At 24.5% G+C, this 21,110-nt stretch overlaps 1 protein-coding gene across 3 annotated transcripts in view; it reads right to left on the bottom strand.

Annotated features, from left to right (window-relative positions):
• The window catches only part of LOC132917103 (leucine-rich repeat-containing protein 24), a 144,401-nt gene that overhangs the window by 83,584 nt on the left and 39,707 nt on the right, over positions 1 to 21,110 (bottom strand). The window contains exon 2 of one of the 3 annotated variants that reach the window (XM_060977667.1): positions 15,877 to 15,989. The exons of 1 other annotated variant lie outside the window; for it this stretch is intronic. The gene's annotated coding sequence lies outside the window, so the exon portion shown is untranslated. Of the gene's footprint in view, positions 1 to 130; positions 321 to 15,876; positions 15,990 to 21,110 lie in introns of those variants that run through there. One more of the 3 variants, XM_060977668.1, reaches the window with a different exon arrangement.

Here is a 21,110-nt window from a genome sequence, read left to right on the forward strand (position 1 = left end):
AAAAGATAACTACGATGTGTAATATTTTATAACTGCTTATCTGCATGACATAACGTTAGTAAGTTTAAATTTTATATATTCCATATTCTATTGTTGATTTTTTTCTATTTGCGACACTTTTTTTTTTTACCTTAGCAGCTTTGCTGCGACATTATAACATTGATTCGTCTACTATGAATGATATGTTAAGCTTTTAAATTTTGACGTAGATTTCTTGTGTTAACTATTCCATGGGTGGTTTTTCTTCTTGGTTTTTTGAGGGACTTGATTGATGTCATATGTTTAAAGATAAAAACTTATGTATAAGGTAATGTGTAGCCTATAGGATTATCGTAAATGTTCTCTGATCCCTGCAAAATAAAAATGTATGTCGAAAGAATGTTATGAAAAATCAATTAGAAATATTAAATCTCAAATCTTTTAATCTAAAAAACTTTTAAATGTAGAAACGAAAAGAAGTAACGCAAAGTTATTTCTATTAGTGCTAATGATAAAGAAGTTAAAGTTATACTTTCAAAATGCTTTAATTATATTTATATTACAATCAGTTTAGAGTTGATTAAAATCTATAGTGCATCAAGTTTTTTTATGATATAATATTTTTTTTTTTTTAGAACATTGTCGTTGAATAAATTAGGATTATTAAAATTGTTTGGTACGTTAGTTGATTAGAATTGACTATCTGGTCAATTTATTAAATATACTACACTACGTTTAGCATTTTCTTATTCATTGTTGCTTACATTTCAAACAACTGTATGTATAAAGGTATATAAATTTATATTAAATTATTTAGTATTGTTTTTATATTTAAATTTAGCGATTTTTTAACGTTATTTAGAATTTAAAAGCTATAATAAAAAGAATATGTAATACATTTAAAATTAGTATATCATATAAAATCTTTCTATTACACATTTTCGAGAAAAATGTTTGTTTATAGATCTATAAGTATCTATAGAGTATATTCTTAATATTTATCATGATAACTGATAAGAAGTACCTAATTGATCATATTATATAACGAAAGTTCTTTTATTTTGAAACGTTCAAATTAAGTGTTCATAATCAACTTCATGATCAAATTTTAGTTAAATTTAACTATGTTATTTAAATACTACTATACTAGAATTGGATGGATTTCCAAAGATAATTAATAAAATTAGGTTCTAGAAACGGAAAATTTGGAAAAGATATAGTACTTAAACATCTTTCTCCTTAGTTTTATAAATATATACATTTAGTTATTTTGAATGTTATATTATTAAAATATAAATTAAATAATACATCATAATAGTATACGTCTATTGCCTTTATAACTGTCATAATATGAGAACAATGTTTTAAAATTTGAATTTGAATAATAATGTAGTATTTTAAATTTAACTTACTTTTACAAACACTATTTTTAATTATAATAAAAATTATTATTAATATTTTAATTTTTTTTTAGCCCTATTTAATTTCTTCTTTAATTTTTTGTAGATTGTAATCTTTTCATGTAAAATAATTATACTACTTTTTTATGGCTTATGAGCAAAATAAGTGTTTATTTGGTAGGTAGGTAAATTATTTGTTTTAATGGTACCTTCTTAAAACATTAACTAATAAAGAAAATAGTCAATTATTTTTTGAACGTACTTTATATTATAATAAAATACATTATACATATATATATATATATATTTATAAGTTTAACAAAGTGACAAAATTTTTATTCTATTTTTATTAATGATATCTAACATGCTAATTTTTGTCAACGATCTGAAACTACTTTAAGTCATTAAAAATGCCAATTATATTCTTCAACCTCTCTGTGAAATTAATTTTACATAAATATTCATGATCGGTGCGCAGAACCTTGATTATATTAGTAACAAAATTTAAATTAGCTTTCTTTACGCGGTCAAGATCTCCAATATCGTCTTTACAGGGAAAAAAGGTTAATTCAAGAACATACTGTATATCTATAGTTTGGAAATTGAAAACTTCTACATTCAATAAACAATTATAGTTGTCTATGTTTAACTTGAATAATATGATATTATAATAGTATAATAGTAAAATAAACTATGATCAATTTAAATGTTATTATTATTTGTATGCATACCATATAATGTACGCATGTACAATTCAATATACTGAATATGGTGCAATAATTATAATAATATAAATAGTAATTTTCTTTTGGTATGGACGTGTTTTTTTTTTAATATACTGTTCTCTGGACGGCCCCTAAAATTACCACACAAAATAGTCTCCGTACTATGCCACGTATGCACGATGTAGCGGGTAATAACTACTTGCGTGCGTATAATTGAGCAGTATTCGTGTGGTGTATTTATAATAATATGCGTCTATAATCCTCACCATGTTGGACTTCTGTGAGTAAAAAGTATCATAAGCATGTACACTTCTATGCTCAAATAACGTATTCGTATTTTATCAACAATTACTGTATTTAATTTGAATTATATATAATATTTTAGTGTTCATTGGTATGAATGCTTTAACTATTTTATTGTTCACGAATTCGAAACGCTCTTAAAATTTGAATAAACTTATAATCTAATGTAACTTATTATAATATTTGCATTATTTAATTTGGTTAACATTTTCGGAGTTCACATCTTGATTGTTAAGTTGTTACAATAATATAGATAAAATAAGTCAATCGTCGGATAACACTTCTTTTTTGATCATTTTTCCTTAGTTAGATGTTTTTTTTAAAGTAATTTACTAAAATTGTAATTATTTTTATATACCAATAACCATTTAAGTCGCTTGGGTGGATTTCTTAGATTAATATAGTTTGATTCTAAGGTATTAATGATAGAGTTCTGATAATATCTAGAGCAGTTAAAGGGTTTTTTTTTTATTATTTTAGTAAGGAGTTAGATTCTAAAATAATATTGCTATATGTATATCGGAATATACCCGTCAAGGTATATTATAAGAATCCGGGATAACGTAGATAATTACTTTGTATATAGTTTATAATAAATATAGTATACAAAAAATAAAGTGACTGTAGGTACCAGGTTAAATGGATCAACCAACGTATTATGAAGTATTAAAGACACTTGCATAACCATCAGTTATATATATAAAAAAAAAATGTCTCCCTTGACTCAAATCTGCTTTTAATTTTATAAACTACGTGTAACTTTGGTATTGATAGAAGAGACTATTATAGAGGCTTTAAAAGTGCTAACGAGACTGATTTAATGAAAATGCATGTTCAGAGAAAAACGAACAATAGGCTTTACTGAATTGAATAAAAGTAGCATGCATTGTAAATGTATTTTTTCTTATTAAAGATATATAGCACAGCGAAAAGACAGTTACTATTACAAAGTTAATAAAAGCTTAAAAATGTGCAACAAATCTTCATTTATTTTTAGTATGATAGAATTATAAATTGAAAAAAAAATAAAAAATGTGAGATATATCATAGTTGAGTGGGTTATTGAGCCGGATCTTTAAATTTGACATTGACTATCAGTCATTGTATTTGAAAAACGAAACATTGTACGACTCGGTTAAAATTATAATTTTTTTATAAGATCAAATTTGATAATTTATAATGATAATAGGATATGAAAAACTTACTTTCACATGAAAATTGTTTCTAGTCTAAATATTTTTATTCATGTTCTATTAAATATATTTTTATATATTGTACGTTACATCATTATTATTTGCAAATGCGACAAGACAATATTATTATTTTTCAAGCGTAGATTTTAAGGTTATAAATAATATTATTTAAGTAAACACATTTAAAATTAAATTATGAAAAATATTTTACCGATAAATTAATTTAAATTTTTTTCGAGAATTTCATTCATAACTTAATGTATTTATTTATTAATTTTTTAATTACTGTGAAAATATTTGAAATCTTTATTTTTTTCTGTAAATTGTAAAGACCTAAATAACCCTTTTAGTCGTTGAATCTTTTCATTCAAATCTATAGAGACAGTTTTTATTTGATTTTTAGATCGTAGACTAAGGAAATATTTTTTATTTTAACTCAAATATATTTTCACAATATAAAATTTATTTTAAATAAAAATACTTAAACACTAAAATTATTATGCAGATATAAATTATTATATGAATGTATTAGCTATAATTGTAGTTTATTTTTAATTATTATTTTTTATTAAATTATGATAATGAACTTTGCTCATATTTTTAATAAAACTTTTTTTTTAATCTATATATAAAATTGAGATAATTATAAAAATTTACAAAATTAAAAATAATTTAAATTTACCTAACTTGTTATCCAATTACACTATGACGTTTGGTTATAGTTAAATATAATTAATTTTGATGGTTATGTGACTTGTATATTGAATTAGTTGTATAATATGTATTTTATGGTTTCAACGTCGTACATTTTGATAGCATTTTAAAAGTATGGCATTGTTTAATATGTTACCATCGTTTATTTTGTTTATTTTTAATGTATTTGAATGATGAAAGTCAAAGTACAACATATATATACATAAATATATATTGTTATTATTATTATTTTGTCTCTGGAATTTAGGAAAAGTTCCATGGTAAATTATTTTGTACACCAAAACAAAACACAAGAGAAAAATCATTAATAAATATTAAACGAATTAAATTTTAGTTTAATTTTTAATTGGTGGCATTTGTACATCACATACTCGTATTTATAGTTTTTTTTTTTTTTATTAATACTAGAAGTCCCATCTAAAAAATATACATATATATTTAAATTATAGAACTACATTTTTCTATGTGTAATCATTGTAATCTGTAATCAGTTATCACTAATATAATAATAACAGTCAACTAGCATTAATTCTCATGGAATTGTCATTTTAGTTTCTACTGAATATATTTTCTTGCAGGAATTCATTAGTTTGACCAAGAGAATTATCTGACGTCCATTTCGTCTAGTATGAATAAATTGTATACCCAACGATGAAAATTACATCATAATTACCCGGAAAGTCATAAGTAAACTTTCTCTATGAATGAATTTACATTAACCATCTACAATAGATATAAATATATTCATTGTATAAACACTGTATATTATTATTTATTCATATATATATATATATATATATATACCGTGATAAATATATTTAATTATTAAAATTAATCTTTTAATTTTACTAATAAAAAAAAAGAAGAAAAACAATCTTGCATACTACATATTGTAATACAGAATTCATTTTTTTAAAGTTAAAATAATTGTAAATCTATTTTTAATTGTTATGTATAATTATTAAAAATTATGTCATCATTGTTATTGTATTATTTTTATTTTTTGATTCCATGTTTACATAATATTATAAGTAAAATATTTTACACATTGATATTTTATGGAAAATGTTTTAATTTATAACACATCGAAATAATTATTTAACGTTTCTATAACATGTATGTAAGCAAACAAGTATAGATATATGTATGTATGCGTGCATGAATTATGCATGTATAAGTGAATAAACAACCTAACGTTAAATGTACCTGTAGTGGATTTGGTTTTTAGTGTTCTTATTTATTGAAAACAAAAAATGTTTAAATAATGTGTGCTGCGTTCATAATACAACTTCTCGTTGACCGTTTTACTACACGACAAACTGTTAGTTGTCAGAGATAGTATAGTAAATAATGATAGGTGAGATGGGGACGGGGTGAGATATATCGATCTAACAGACAGAAATTTAATCAGCAAGTTTTCCGACCGGTGGTGGCGTCAGTGGTGATGGTGGAGGTGGTGGTAGTGATGATGGTGGTGTCGGTAGTGGTAGTCCAATGGTAGTGCGGTTTTGGCGCGCTTTAATGCGCCGAAATATCGGTTAAGTCTCGGCCAGCCATAAAAAGGGGCTAAATGAAAAATGACCTCTATAGTCACCCGTTCTTCTGTAAACCCACCGTTAATCCGATTTCTCGTTGGTCCGTCACCATAAAATTTTTTTATTTATATTATCACATCCGTGAAACTCAAAACATAACTGAACACACCCACATGTGTCCAATACCATCATTTTCCACATTAAACCTAAACCAGATAAATATTTGTTTCCTCTCCTTTCCCTCCTCTGTATCATCACTCTTAAAAGCGTGTTTATTGTCTGTTGATATTGCGGTACGCTTTTACAGCGGAAGATATGATATTATTTTTATTAAGCTGCCTTTAAATTTTTCGAGAGAATCGAAATGAGTGTCGTTAACAGACGCATTTACTATTAACGGTCACGCCAAAAATCACTAGATCTTAGTAGACGGTGCAGTAGAGTTATACAAACGCCCGTACACACAATATTATGTAAGCCGTTAAAACAAATGAAAAAATGTATTTGGTAGATATATATCGAATCAAATATGGTATATTTTCGGACGTATAACTGAACATTTCTACTATAATAAAAACTAGCTTAACTACGCTGAGATATTAAAAAGTTTTAACGGTAAGAGTCAACATCAAACAATAATTGTTTAATGAAAATATTAAAACCTCAATAATATGTACTTAACGTAAATTAAATTATTTTTTATCCACAAATAAACGTATATACCTAATAATAATGATTCAATAATATTAAGTGCTAAATTGTTTATTTTATTGAAATAAAAATGAAATGTAATATTTTCTTAGTCATTAATAATATTTTGAAAGATAATGTTTTATTAATACACCATTTATAATCATTATACAAAGAAGTACTACTTAATAATAATTATAACTTGCTATAGATTTATGGAATATATTTTATCATAAATTGAGGAGTAATTAAGTAGCCATTCTCATAGATGTATATATATTAATATATTACATATAAAATGTACATAATGTAAAACAAACGTAGGCACATTATAATGTGTAGAGAATTATATTTATAATAAATTATAAAAACTCGAATTAAATAAATACATATTTATCAATCATACAATTAACACAAAGACAATCTTATTCCAATGTAGTTTAAAATTAACAATTGCATTTGTGGTTTATTCAGAGTCTGGTATTTACAGTAAATAATAATTCCTAATGTAATAAAAAAAATTAAATTAAATATTTGTTTAAATTTAAGTACTTACATTTAAAATATATAATTATTGGTCGATTTAACCATTTTATTTTATTTTATCAATAAATATACTATATTTTTTATTATGTTTGCATGATAAAAAATTGAATGCAAATTTAATTGTTCTCTCTCGACCTATGATTTTTTATATCTACTACATAATAATTTTGATAAGATATTCAAAAAACATGAAATATTTCAATTTAAAAATGATACATTGTGGTAGAAAAAGTATGCAAATTTATATGTGGATGTATCGCGGATACAAAATATTGGTAACTACTACAAAAGAAGGAAAATATGTCGATAAAAATAATGAATATAAATATTATCATGAAGTACAAACAAAGTGGTTAGGATGTATGGATATCTGGACATCTGGTAATAACCACGTTATGATTTTAGGTTCGATTATTATTATAAAATATGTACTATTATAGCAAAATATTAAATCATATCATAAATAACGTATTTTTTAGTTTTAAATTTTTAATCTATAATGATGGTTTTAATAAAAACCAAACTTAGCATTTATCAAATTTACCAAATAATTAATATTTATTTAAATAATTATAATAAATACGATAAACAATAAGCATTCAAATTAAGGAAGTATATAATAATATAACTTGAATACAAAATTCAAAGAAAACCATCCACAACAATATAATTCTTAGTACTCATATTTTTTTCTCGGATTTTTATGACAACAGATCTATCTGTATTCTTCAAATACGGTCAAATAATAATTCAATTTTAATAAGAAAAATAAAAATAAAACTAACATAAAATCAAATAACACTGTTGGGAAGGATAGGAATTGCAGTTTATTTATTTTTAACATTATTTTACTTTTCCTTGGATGGTATTCCCGTTAAATTATTCTGCATGCAACTGAACAAATAACATAATCGTACGAATAAACAAAAATTCCCTTGCAATATTGCTAAGGAAACAATCGCAATATCTGCTTGTTGCGCGTGGAATGAAAACGTAATCATCACCGTCGATACCAAATCTTTTTTATCCAAATGCATTTTACTAAACAATATTTTTTAAATTTATGCTATATAAATCATAGGTATTGGAAAAGTTTTATTTAATACTTTTAAATCCTACATGAAAGTTATAATGTAATAATAATGTTTAGTATCCACGTGTACCTACCTACAGTTGAACGAATTTATAATTAAATATGCGCATTATATATGTTCTGTGAATAATGTACCTAATTAAAATTGTTTTATCTAATTAATATCATGCGTCCTATTTCATTAGTGCAAGTCCTGATTTTAATGTAACGAAATGCACGGAGTTCATAGGTACCTAAATATATTTGTTATGATATATATAAATATTATAGTATATATATTTTATTACTCGCACATATATAATATCATAATGGAATAATATCGTTTTATTTATTTTTTATAAAAACGTAATTTTTCTTCTTATTTTTTTATTTTTATCATTCATAGTTCATTTCACATTGTATACAAATAATTTTAAAGACTGGGAAAGTCACTGTTCTGTTTCATATAGATTTCAAGTGTACATCGTCATTGAATAGGTCACAATAATGGACGAGTTAAATTTGAATTCAAGTCTTATGGGTTAATAATTACACAAAGAAAACGATCTTAAGTTTTAGATACTATTTTTATACGGGTATTTAAATATTTAATAATTTATTATTATACTATAATAAGTAATACTGAAAGTGGAACATAGTTTTGACAAATGCATTGCTATAAAAATGAATACACTATTCTACCATATATTTCTGTATTATCATATTATAAGTTAATACCTAAGCACAGTAAAATAGTGCATAAAAAGAGTAAAGAAATTTTAAAAGTTCTATCACATAGTTTTATAAAACTAATAGAGTACATTTAAATATTTGGTTAAGATTTCAAGTCACTATGTTTATTCCTTTTTGAATTAAAACGTAATAATAATTAATTTTATCAAAAACTTATGTTTCGTAAAAATTATCGGTTTTTTTTTCATAATTATTACTTTTAAGAATCGCATCATTTATATTGTTGCGAAAAATATCTTGGGATACAAAATTATATTTTAAAAAACGCACATTATTTTAAAACGAATACTCTCGTCGCTTTCAAAATCTAAAATAATAATCAAGTACTTATGTAAAAATATATTTAAAATTTAAAAAAAAAAAAAATAATTGATTAATAATAATTATAACAATTTTTACTGCTACATGTTAAATTTTGCCCTGGTTCTACATCATTTTTTTTCAAGTAGTGAACACTACAAAACTCGATTACACAGCAATTTTATAAAATAAAACGTAGTGAGATTGCTTTTATTCATAAATAATAAATATTAATGAGTTGAAATAAATTAGAACAACCAATGACTTTATTTATACATTTTAAATTAATTATGCTCATGTTAATAAAATACTTTGAAAAAATGTACATAATATACCTACTAGGTATATAATATTTTGTGAATTTAAATTAATGTTAATATTAGAATATTATCAATGATTTAATGTATTCAATTTTTAGATACATATACAAAATGTTGGCGATCAAGTGTTTATTTTAAGTGTATACATTAAACCATAGATTAAATCTATTTCATCCATTTCCACATAATTTGTGTAAATAGTGTATTTAAACTTTAAATGTTACCCGATTAATGATGATAGTGACTAGAATTAACTGATAAAATAGCAAACTAATAAGTTACCAAATTCCTATAATGTTATACATTTTTATCTTAAATTAAACTATTACAGAAATTCAAAACACTGCTGTATCATAGTATAACGATATACAAGTACCTCCATTGTATTTAGTATTTTGTATCCACTCATCAGCATTTAAAATAATTTAACTTAAATTACCGTTGAACATTTTGGGTTGTAATTCAAGTTGATTTATAGTCAACTGACTGAATATTTTAACACTTAACACTTATTATTTAAACAAGTATTTAAGTTTTCAATTTTTTTTTTTTTATTATTATATTTCATACTATCTATATTATTACTATGAAACATTTGAATTTTTACGTTTTTGTATGAAAAATACAATTTTAACTTTATGCTCTTAAAAATAATACTTTTTCGAGAATTTTCGTTCATAAAAATTGAATTTTGAACGATGATTTTAATTATATTATAGAGTAGTACTCCAGATATACCTCCCAAAATGTTTATTTACTACTTTTAATAGATTAATAGGTGTTTACTAAATTTACTAAAAATTTATCAGCAACTTTGGAATCAGAAATTAATGACCAAGTAAGTATTATTTCATTTAAAAAAGTAAAAGACTTAAAAAAGAGAACGATAATAATAAAAAAATATTGTTGAAAACATAAAAATTACTTGAACATGGGATAATTATGTCAATTGTTAAAAAAATCTACTTTGATGTATAAGAATCCAAAAAATGATGAATTTTATGAGTATAATGAATCATATTATAATTATCACATACCTACTACAATACACTTATAATTATTTGTAAAAGACAGTTATAATTTATAATACAAATTATATGTTTAGTTTAGAAGTGAAAAACAAGGAAGGTCGATAGATACGCCTTACGTCCGTGACAGAGCTTTAGGTTGCTGAGAATCTGTATTTCGTCATCATTATTTGAAAACGAATAGGGAAAAAATATTCGATGCCCCAGGGTAAGAAGCTCGTAGTACAATTTATTTATGGTAGTGCGGAACTCTTCCCAAGGGTAATCAAATTTAACATATTTTCATTTTTTTCTTCACTCGTAAAGCTTAAAAAAAGTCAATAAAAAGTTTGGGTATTAGGTAGAGTTAGAATTTTAAAGGCATAACTATTACCTTTGCTATGTACATACACTACATACATAATATACAGGGTGATTCGCTAACTATTTCTATCTCCAATATATCATTTAATAATGGGTTATTAAAAATTCTATTATTTTTTTTAATTTTTAAATATACTTTATTTTTACTTATACTTTATTTATTGAGAATTGTTGTGCTTCTTAGAGTGTATCATTGAGATACAATATTCTGTTTTTCATCGAGAATCCCCTTTTTTACTGTAAATTATTTAATAGATAATATTTTAGAAAAAAAATTATATTTATTTATGTAATATTGGTTTTAGTATTTATTATACTTAAATTAAATTATAAAATTATAAACATTGATAGATTTAATATTAATCACTCAAATTCACATTATCTTAGCCCTTATAACTTCTAAACCCATTAGCACGTATCAACAATTTTCTTCACTAAATACATTTAAATAATTTAAAAACTACTAGTTTGAATTTTTATTTTGATACTTGAAAATTTACAGAAAATGTATTCATTAAATACATTTTAATGTAAATATAAAGGGTTTTCATGTGAAAATCAAAAGTTTAATGTTTCTCCTTACATATAAATTATACAATATTTCTTAAATAGTACAAAAAAAATCTAAAGAATTTAAAAATATAATCTTTAAGTATATTTAAAAATTTAAAAAATACAATTTTAAATAACTGCATTATGAAAGAAAAAAAGAGTTGACGATACTTGATAAATTATCCTGTATAATGTATAATATATCAATATACAGGTTGGTTATTACATTAATATGAAAGTATAAATCTAAACAAAAAATAATAATACTAACCTAGACAAAGTAATGTCCTTTTAATAGTTAGGTTAAGATATAATAAACTCGAGCCTAGATGAAAATGAACTGATTAAATATAGATTATAACTTAGCTTAATAGGTTTCCAGGATATTATATGTATATTATATTATATTAGTGAGTGTGTGTATTTTTTCATACTGATAAAAAAAATAAAAATAATAACATATTTATGTTTCTATTTTTTTTTTAATATAATTAAATAGGTATTAGTACATTGTACGTTTTAAAAAACGAATATTCCATATTATATTATATGTAAAATAAAAGTAATTTTGGTACCAATGTACCAATTAATAATAATTGTGAGAACACTTACAAAACAATTTTTTTGAAAAGTTATAAGTTTAAAGTTAAGTATCATTTTTTTTAGTGTGGTATTTTTTATAATAGGTAATTGCTAAATAATAAATAAATAAATTCATTTTTATAATAACTGGCAATTACTGCAATTGGACTTTTTTAAACGGAGATTTTCTTTCACATTTATCACTGTAATTAGTCAAGTTTCACGTTTGTTTTAATATCTAGATTCTTATGAGTAGGAAGTAAAAATATAGGTATAATTCAATTAAAAAATTACAATACAATTTAAAAACTAAATTAAAATATCTATTATTATGTATTGTAGGTAATCATATATCAGACAAAAAGTCTCATATCATATTATTCAAGTTTATAAAATATCAGACATTTTTTTGAAATTGATTCTTAAAAATGTTTAAACATTTTTTTTTTAAATTTAACTATACACAAGAAGATATTATTAAGAGTATATGCTACACCCGCATAATATATTGTGGCTGTCATACAGACATACAATATAGCACATTTGCGTTCAGTAAAACCATTATGTGTTGTTAACTTTAATATTTTAGAGTGAATTGACCTATTATCAGAGTTAAAGATTAGAACATTATCAGTGATTAAGGGTTGGCGTTTTTGGATGTTTTATTTTTTAAAGTAGATAGGAAAATTTTTAATTTGTTATATTTTAAGGTTAATACTCATTATTTCTATAAGTAGAGAAAATATACTTTTTTATTAAAGTCATAACAATACATTTTTATCGTTGGATATTTTATATTTTGAAATGCATAAATGTTTGTATTTTGAATATTAATATTTATTTTGGACTATTAACATGTTATATAAAAATAATTGTTCAAACAAAAAGTTGTATAAGTAAATTAATTAATTAATTAATTACCTAGTTATAAATATATAAAGTTTAGACAAGTGTAATTGAGTGTCACAATCTCACATGGGTACCCAGCAAAATTTTGGTCCGCTACTCCACTCATCAAACTTTAAATGCTTGTAAGTTATGACTAATTAACTACTAATTTGACAGATTTTGTCAAAAACTAGCATTAAGTAAATATTTCCGTATTCTCACTGATTATTATTAGTATATACATATATTATAGATTCCAAATTATTTAAACATGACTGGAATGTTTAGTTAGCTATCAGAAGTTACCCTAAAAATGTAAAGAATTATTTAAAGATGTGACGAAAAACACAAACATAAAGTAAATAACGCAAACCATTATAAAACCAATACATTCATCGTTCCGATCAGAAACAAAAAACATATTTTAGTCCATGAAATATAATTATGACATTAATTCCAAAAAAAACATCATGGTCGTTTCCATGTCATTACACGTCATAATATTGTTTTTATGACAATATTATAGAGAGACAAAGGAATTTTAAAGAACCTAATATTAAAACAATGTATAAACGAACAATGAAACAGTAACTAGTAACAATGTTATGACGAAATAATATTGTATAGACATAGAGTATATATTCCAGGAAATTCTAAACAAGTGTCTTTAAAAAAATCAATATTATTTAATATAGTTTATACACAATGTACAAATAAAAATATATTAACACACAATACTTTTCACTTCTAACATAATTAAATGGATGGTTTTTTCTGTAATATTGTTTTAGTTACCCAAGTATACCCAATACCTACAAATTGTATTTATCATCAGCAGCTTACGTTTTATTTGTTAAATAATGTTAACGTTTTAAAATATTAAAGTATATACTATATCGTGTGATAATGTTGAGCCTGTGAAGCAATATTTTTTTTAATGACATCAGTTATAAATTATTAATTGAGTTATTTTAAAATATGTAATCCTATATATGTCTTGTGATTGATTGTATTACGTTATTTTTCAAATAGAACCACAATTTTCAAGAATTCGTTTTAAGTTTCTAAGCATAAATTTAGTTACCGTTATCCCCGTTGTGCCAGTTACTAGTAAGTTAGTCTATAGTTATGATTATTCATTTGGTCAACATAAGGAAATAGATAGGAATTATTTGTAGCCTAAACATTCTCATAAACATAACAATAATATGGTTTTACGATGATGCTTATTTTAAGCACAGTAAGTTGAGATAACTTTATAACGGTTCTGATAAAGTAAGTTCACACTAACCAGTATTAAAAAATATCAAAAGTTGAGTAATAAATTCATACAACCCAATATTTAAAATAAGGGACCAAAATAAAAGTACTTTAAATTTTTTTTAAAAGTCAATCAATTATTTACGATTTCACATATTTAATATGTTTATAATTTCTTTATATAAGTAGATTCTAGGTTACCAAAACTTTTAAAAATGTATACAAAATTATAGTTTATTGTTTAAAATACATTTAACCGACGAATCCGGGAATTTAGCACGCTCGCAAAGTGGTTTTCCCTACTTGTTTGTTTTAATTACTAAAAAAAAAAAACTACTTTACTCAACAAATCCTATAGTTTTTGATACAAAATAAACTTGCTGTTTAAATTTTTAAATTGTTTTCAAGCATCTAACGTGTTTCAATAAGAACTCATTATAGGTTAAAGTTATTATAATACATTAAAAAAAGAAATGGCTATGGTAAACTAACCATTTTTATTTTTTTACAGTTGTGTATTTGGAATATATATTATACTATAATTAATAATTTCTATAGTAAATATTATAATGAAACAAAAAATGAATCAAATAATAAATTTATAAGAGTATGTATCTTAAGTTATATTTATGTTCAAAATACACAGTGTAAATTACTAATAACACCAGAGTTTTTTTTTTATAAATTATTTATTTTCCACTATATTCTGTATTCCACAACAATAATATAATATGTACTTTTGTTGTTTTAAAATAACCCGAACTGTTAGAAAAAAATATAAATATTAATCATTGTTATTTCATAAATTTCAATTTTGAATATCCAACTGTAAATCCTTTAAGCAATATGATGGTTGAACTATTATGTTCACCTTATTTTTTCGTAAGCATAGTTTCTATTGAATATTTAGCGAGAAAGGTATTCAACAATTTTAATAAAAAAAAAAAAAAAAATGTTAATATATAATCATTCGTTTTACTTTTAGACATGTGGTGGTTTCAATAACGCGCGGGTTTGGCTTTGAATGACTTTTAAAAAATATCCAAAAGGAGGAAAAATATATCAATAAGTCATTGTTGCTAACGAAAAGTGTTCGTTCATCTGTTAACATACGCACTTTGTGGTTATAGCGAAATATATCGATGTAATATATCTATACAGGTAAATACGACGTATATACATACATGCTGCATGCGTATTCAGTATTATATTATTATCACCCTGTTCAGGATGACAACGATTAGATACTGGTGAAGGAAAAAAAATAACTATGTTTATAATATAATATTATATTTCCTTTTGCGGGGTAATCGTCCAACGTCTGAAAATCGATTCTCGAGAAGCTAAAAATAGTTTAAGCGGTTAAATATATTTTCAGTGACAACAATAAACGAACCATAGAAGGATTTTTTTAAAAAAAAATATATAACATAATAATATTATTGTAATAGAATAACTTGAATAATATGAAAATATCACATGCATTATAATATAATATTATGTTATATATGCATAATAAATGTATGATTTTAATATTATTACCATAATTATATAATATATCCTGTGATAATGGAAAAAAGTTTAAAAAAATATATATATAAAACATTAGACTACATTTTTCGATCTACTTCCATGTTTTAGACACTAAACGGTACAACAAACCCATATTTTACCTGCTGAGCGTTTATGTGGGTGTAAGCAATTTAATTTTTTTTTTTTTGTGAAAATTGATGGATAACTTGACGTTTAATATGAGGGTACGGTTACATTAACGTAGCTGACCTTGCTGAAAATAAATCAAATCACCAAATCAGAAATATGTTATGGGATAATATTATAATAATACTTATATTGCTTTTATGCAAAACAAAATACCACAATTTTATTAAATATAATCACATGATTAATTATATTATATCAAATAACATTGTTGACTCTTTAGTATGTCTTTAAATATCTATTTTATATTAAAATATGTAATATTTTCACGATATGTATTATGTAATTTAAAATTGTTTAAACCACAATTTGTTTAAAATTATTTAAAATATAATTAATTAACGTACTACAGTTTAATAATCATTATTAATTAGTATGTCAAAATTCACTACACAGACGCATCAATTATTTTTAATGACGATTAAAATTTTTATTTTGTAAAAAATATACACTGCCCAGTATTATTTTATTTCACTAAACATATAATACTGAAATTACTATAAAGTATTGATTTGGGTTAAACACATAACTATGCTGATCGCGGGTAAATTCCTGTCAGAAAATTATAGTGGGAATCGAGTCATTGTTCGTTAAGTCGAGTACAATAACATGCAATTGGCGTATTCCGACCGGGAAGTGTGTAACAACATACAGCCGAGAAGAAAGTGTTTTGGAATGCGATTACAGTAACATAATTACTAGGTATTATTATTATTATTATTACGTCGTCTGTTTTGTGCGCGTTAAACTGCCTAGAGATACGAACCGGAGTTGACTTTTCACCAATGCCAAACGCGGCGCACAACTGCATCATACAACCCCGGCAGTGATCCACATATATAGATACCCACGTAAAACTTTTGAGCACACATACTTTGATTTCGATTTTAACAATGTCAATTGATCATCTGCAACGCGATGTGTACATTATTGCGCCGTACGTACTATATTATAACTGTATTATGATTTAGTGCTGTATGGACATTAAAACTTACATTTTGCTATATTAAAGGCAATCCAAATAAACATGGCACCGATTAAGAACGTCAAATCGAATGTTATAGTATCATGTCTCGTCATTGTGTTCAACGTGCATTATAATAATAATAATACGCAACTTTTTTTTTTAAATACATATAATATATATACTATATATATATATATATATCGTACTGTATAATAATATGGCGGTAGAAAATAATTTCAATTTAATATTTTATTTAATTATTTTTCATTGATTAATTATTGACAGGGGTAAACGGGCCCATAACAAATGGTAGAGCGATATAGAGTTAAGTAAAAAAGTATGCAAAAAACTTAAAAATTATAAAGAATATTATGAAAAAAAAATGTTATTTCTTTTATGTTATGTTGTAATGACTTCAAATGATTTAAAAAAAAAAATAAATTCATAAAAACCATGTCATATAAAATACCTACATTTAACGAAAAAAATAAAAAAGATGTACAGATGATTGAATAATTTACCTACATTGTTTCGTGTTTTTTCCGTTGTAGGAACGTGAAAGTTAAATATTCGAATCATTTAAAAAAAACGTATATTCGGTACTAAAATATTTGAAAAAAAAAAAACTACTAAATAATATGAATAATACACTGCAGCATCGTCGATCGTGCAAAGGCGAGTAGGTATGGGGAATAAAAGGTGTGTGCAAAATACATTTATCCCGCAATGCCCCGTGGCGCGAGATTTATCGGCTCTGCGGTATGACAAAATGGTAGCTGTTATGGTGGGTTCTGTACCTATAGCTATTGCACGCGAGTCATAGATCGGTGGTGATCTCGAGCCTTGGCCGGGGGTGGAAGAACGCGCTCGTTATGGGACACGACTACGGCGCCCGTCAAAGCGGTGGTACGTTACTTTCGGATCATTTGTGTCGGAATGATAAAAATATCGTCGTGAAATGCATTCGAGCGACGTACACTGTGCACAGTGGTTTTGTAAATTTATAACTTTCCTCCTTGAAATGTCAACGTTTTAGGATTTTTTTTTTTTTTTTACTGTTACCACCCGAAGGCGTTGACGATTCTCCGCGAACGTGGTTTTACCATGTTTCTGTCCCTGCCGACTTTCATTTCCCATGAATTCCGGTCGACGTAATTTAAAGTAAATAAAAATAGAATCAATCCGGAGATGGCAAATATTAAACATATATATTTATATATATGTGTGTGTGTGTGTGTGTGTGTTGGCGGTTGATGCCGGAAACAATTCACTAAGTAATTCGATTTCGTGTACTACTGAGAGATTTATTTTTGAAAAATGTATTATGTTTTACTATACAATGAAATAACGATACGCCATGCCAGTTTTAAATGTTATTCACGTTTTTTATTTTTGTAATGAGTTCTATTGTTCCTTTAAACCTTGACAATTGGATGTGAAAAGTATAACTTCAACCTTAAGTTTTCTCAATCATATTATATATTAATAAAAAAAAAAAAACAATATTCATCGAAAGTTTTGATAGTTATTGCATATATCATGTAATATGTATATAAGTGTATACTTATACACTATTTTAAATAGTACAATTTTTCAAACAAAAGTTCGACTTGAAAACAAATACAATTTGAAAGTGGTTACAATAAGTTTTCAAATAATAATAAAAAAAAAATACTTAAATAAATAATTGGTAGTTTTTGACATATTTTAACTTAAACATTTGTTTGTGAAATATGTATATTTTAACCAAATATTTGTTTATATTGTATTATTGATGTTGTTTTATCCATTATTATTGTACATATTATCTTGACATATTTTTTATTATAATATACTGTTCACTTAACGATAAAATAATATTTAACTTAATGTTATGAAGAATTTCTATTTTATGTATCAAATAACTGTCTTTAACAATTCTATAGTTTTTAATGATTAGAATTAAATTTGTCATTTTTATTTAAAATGATATCTGTGTAAACAACTTGTTTATCTGATATTCTCACTACTATAAAATAGATATACGTACATTAAATATAACCTAAAATCAATTTAGTTTCTAAGAAATTGTTTTAAACATTAAATTTAAATTAATGATGTAAGTAATGTACCTTAAATATATATATATTTCAATTTAATTTTTGAATTTATAATCAATACGACTTATTATTGATTAATGTAAACTTTACGAGCTTATAACTATGTGTTAATTAATAATGCAAAATTGTTTTATTAATTAAATTCTAAAATATTTTATTTTATTTATTTATAAACCATGATATATAGGTTTATCGATGTGAAATAAAACAAAATATTGAATAATAAATGTTTCCCTCTTGTATAATAAATTTTTTTAATTACTGTACAGTTTAACCACAATACAGCCATTATAAAACCAAAAAATAAAGTTCGACTCATATAATTGATTTTCACTATTATAGAATAGGTTTGTTCATTATATTTTTATATTTTTATATTAATTTTATAAGTTAAATATAATCAATACATCAAATTTATATTTTCAACAGCTTATTTGTCTATGTAAACTATTTAAAATCATTTTGCACTATCAGGCTCCTACCAAAGGTTGGTCGGCCACTACGACTCGGTTGACGAATAAAAGTAGTGTGGATATACACTGTGGATTAACAACAACGAGTATATGAATGAAAATGTATGTAACAAAAAAAAAAAAAAAATAGTGTATCAACGTATTAGAGTAACATAGATACAACCTACAAATCTGCCGAAGACATCTCCTCGGCCAGAAGCATTAAATTAAAAAAATAAAATGTGTACAAAGAAAAAACAAAAATACCGCGTGAATGTGTGACATCATCGTTACATATCATGATAAAAGACTTGAAGCGCTGAGAACTTGTGAAGGCGGTGGAGAGAAAACTGCCGTTGATAATCCCGGCAGTTCACAATGGAAAAAAAGGAAAAAAAACAATTCCAATCGAATACACGGCACTCCTCCACACAACGCTGAGTACAATTTAAAGAGTGTATAAATAGGGCGATCATTAACCGCAAAATCGCACATTAACGAACAACCGTATACAAGACGATGGAACACGTGGTTGTTCGGTTAAGTCGTAGCGGGTCCGCGACGAACGGACAAGGTGCGCGGACTGCGACGGTGTCACTGACACTTGAATTGGCCATATCCAGTGGTGGATTAAGAAATAAACCGTATGGGGACAGATTTTAAAATTCCACCCTTTACGATCACATTGGCTCGTCATAAAAAAAAAATTAATTATATTAAAAATAACACCGGTAACATTGTTATGATATTTGTTGGAAAAAAAAAAATATGTAAGACATTGGATAGATGGATATAATAAAAGTTATTGCGTATGTCAAGTATGTCAAATAATGCTGATCCACCCTTTATATAAAATAAATAATAAAGAATACAGTGTTTGAAATAAAATCGCAGTCTCGAGTATTATAAATTATGTTTTTTACAACTAGTTTTAGAAAGCTTAGTATAAATGATGTATGAATTAAGACTTTATGTTTTTCATTATTGTTAAAATAATACAACATACTATTTAATTATTTTTTATTATTTACGAGTAATATTTTATACAATTTCGTTGTTTTGTTTTAATTATAAATGTATAATTATTTTACGCTAGTTTTTATTTTCTGTAGAAACTTTGAATTTTAGATGCTTTAGAAATGATTAGTTCGTTTTTTTAATTTTTTTTCCTCAGCTCTTTTATTAAACTAGGCATCACTTAACTTTATACGCTTTGAACTCATATCGATTGAAAAAGAAGTGCTATAAGAAAATATTAAGCCCGCTTAATTTTTAGTCAACCGGAATTGACGAGACTACAACTATATACGAGACTAAATACTAGTGTGATAAAATCAATTGTTCGACAGTGTACAATTAATGAAATATTTAAAATTATTAATATAAAATGTAATAATCTGATGATTATAATACGGCCGTACAGGTAATACAAAAAATACGATTATGATTATATATTAGTATTATGTTCTGCTGTTAACATATTGTATACAATTAACACTCGAAAATAATAGGAACGAAAAAAAAAATATGGTAGTTTGAGTGCTTTAATAATAAAAATGTACAACCTACGAGTACACAAGGTTGTTATGCTTATAACTATAAATACAATTTTCAAAGAACATTATTTGAACTAGTATTTTGTTTAAACTACTATCTAATTATTGAGTTTA

This window comes from Rhopalosiphum padi, chromosome 1, assembly GCF_020882245.1.
Source record: "Rhopalosiphum padi isolate XX-2018 chromosome 1, ASM2088224v1, whole genome shotgun sequence".
NCBI lineage: Eukaryota > Metazoa > Arthropoda > Insecta > Hemiptera > Aphididae > Rhopalosiphum > Rhopalosiphum padi.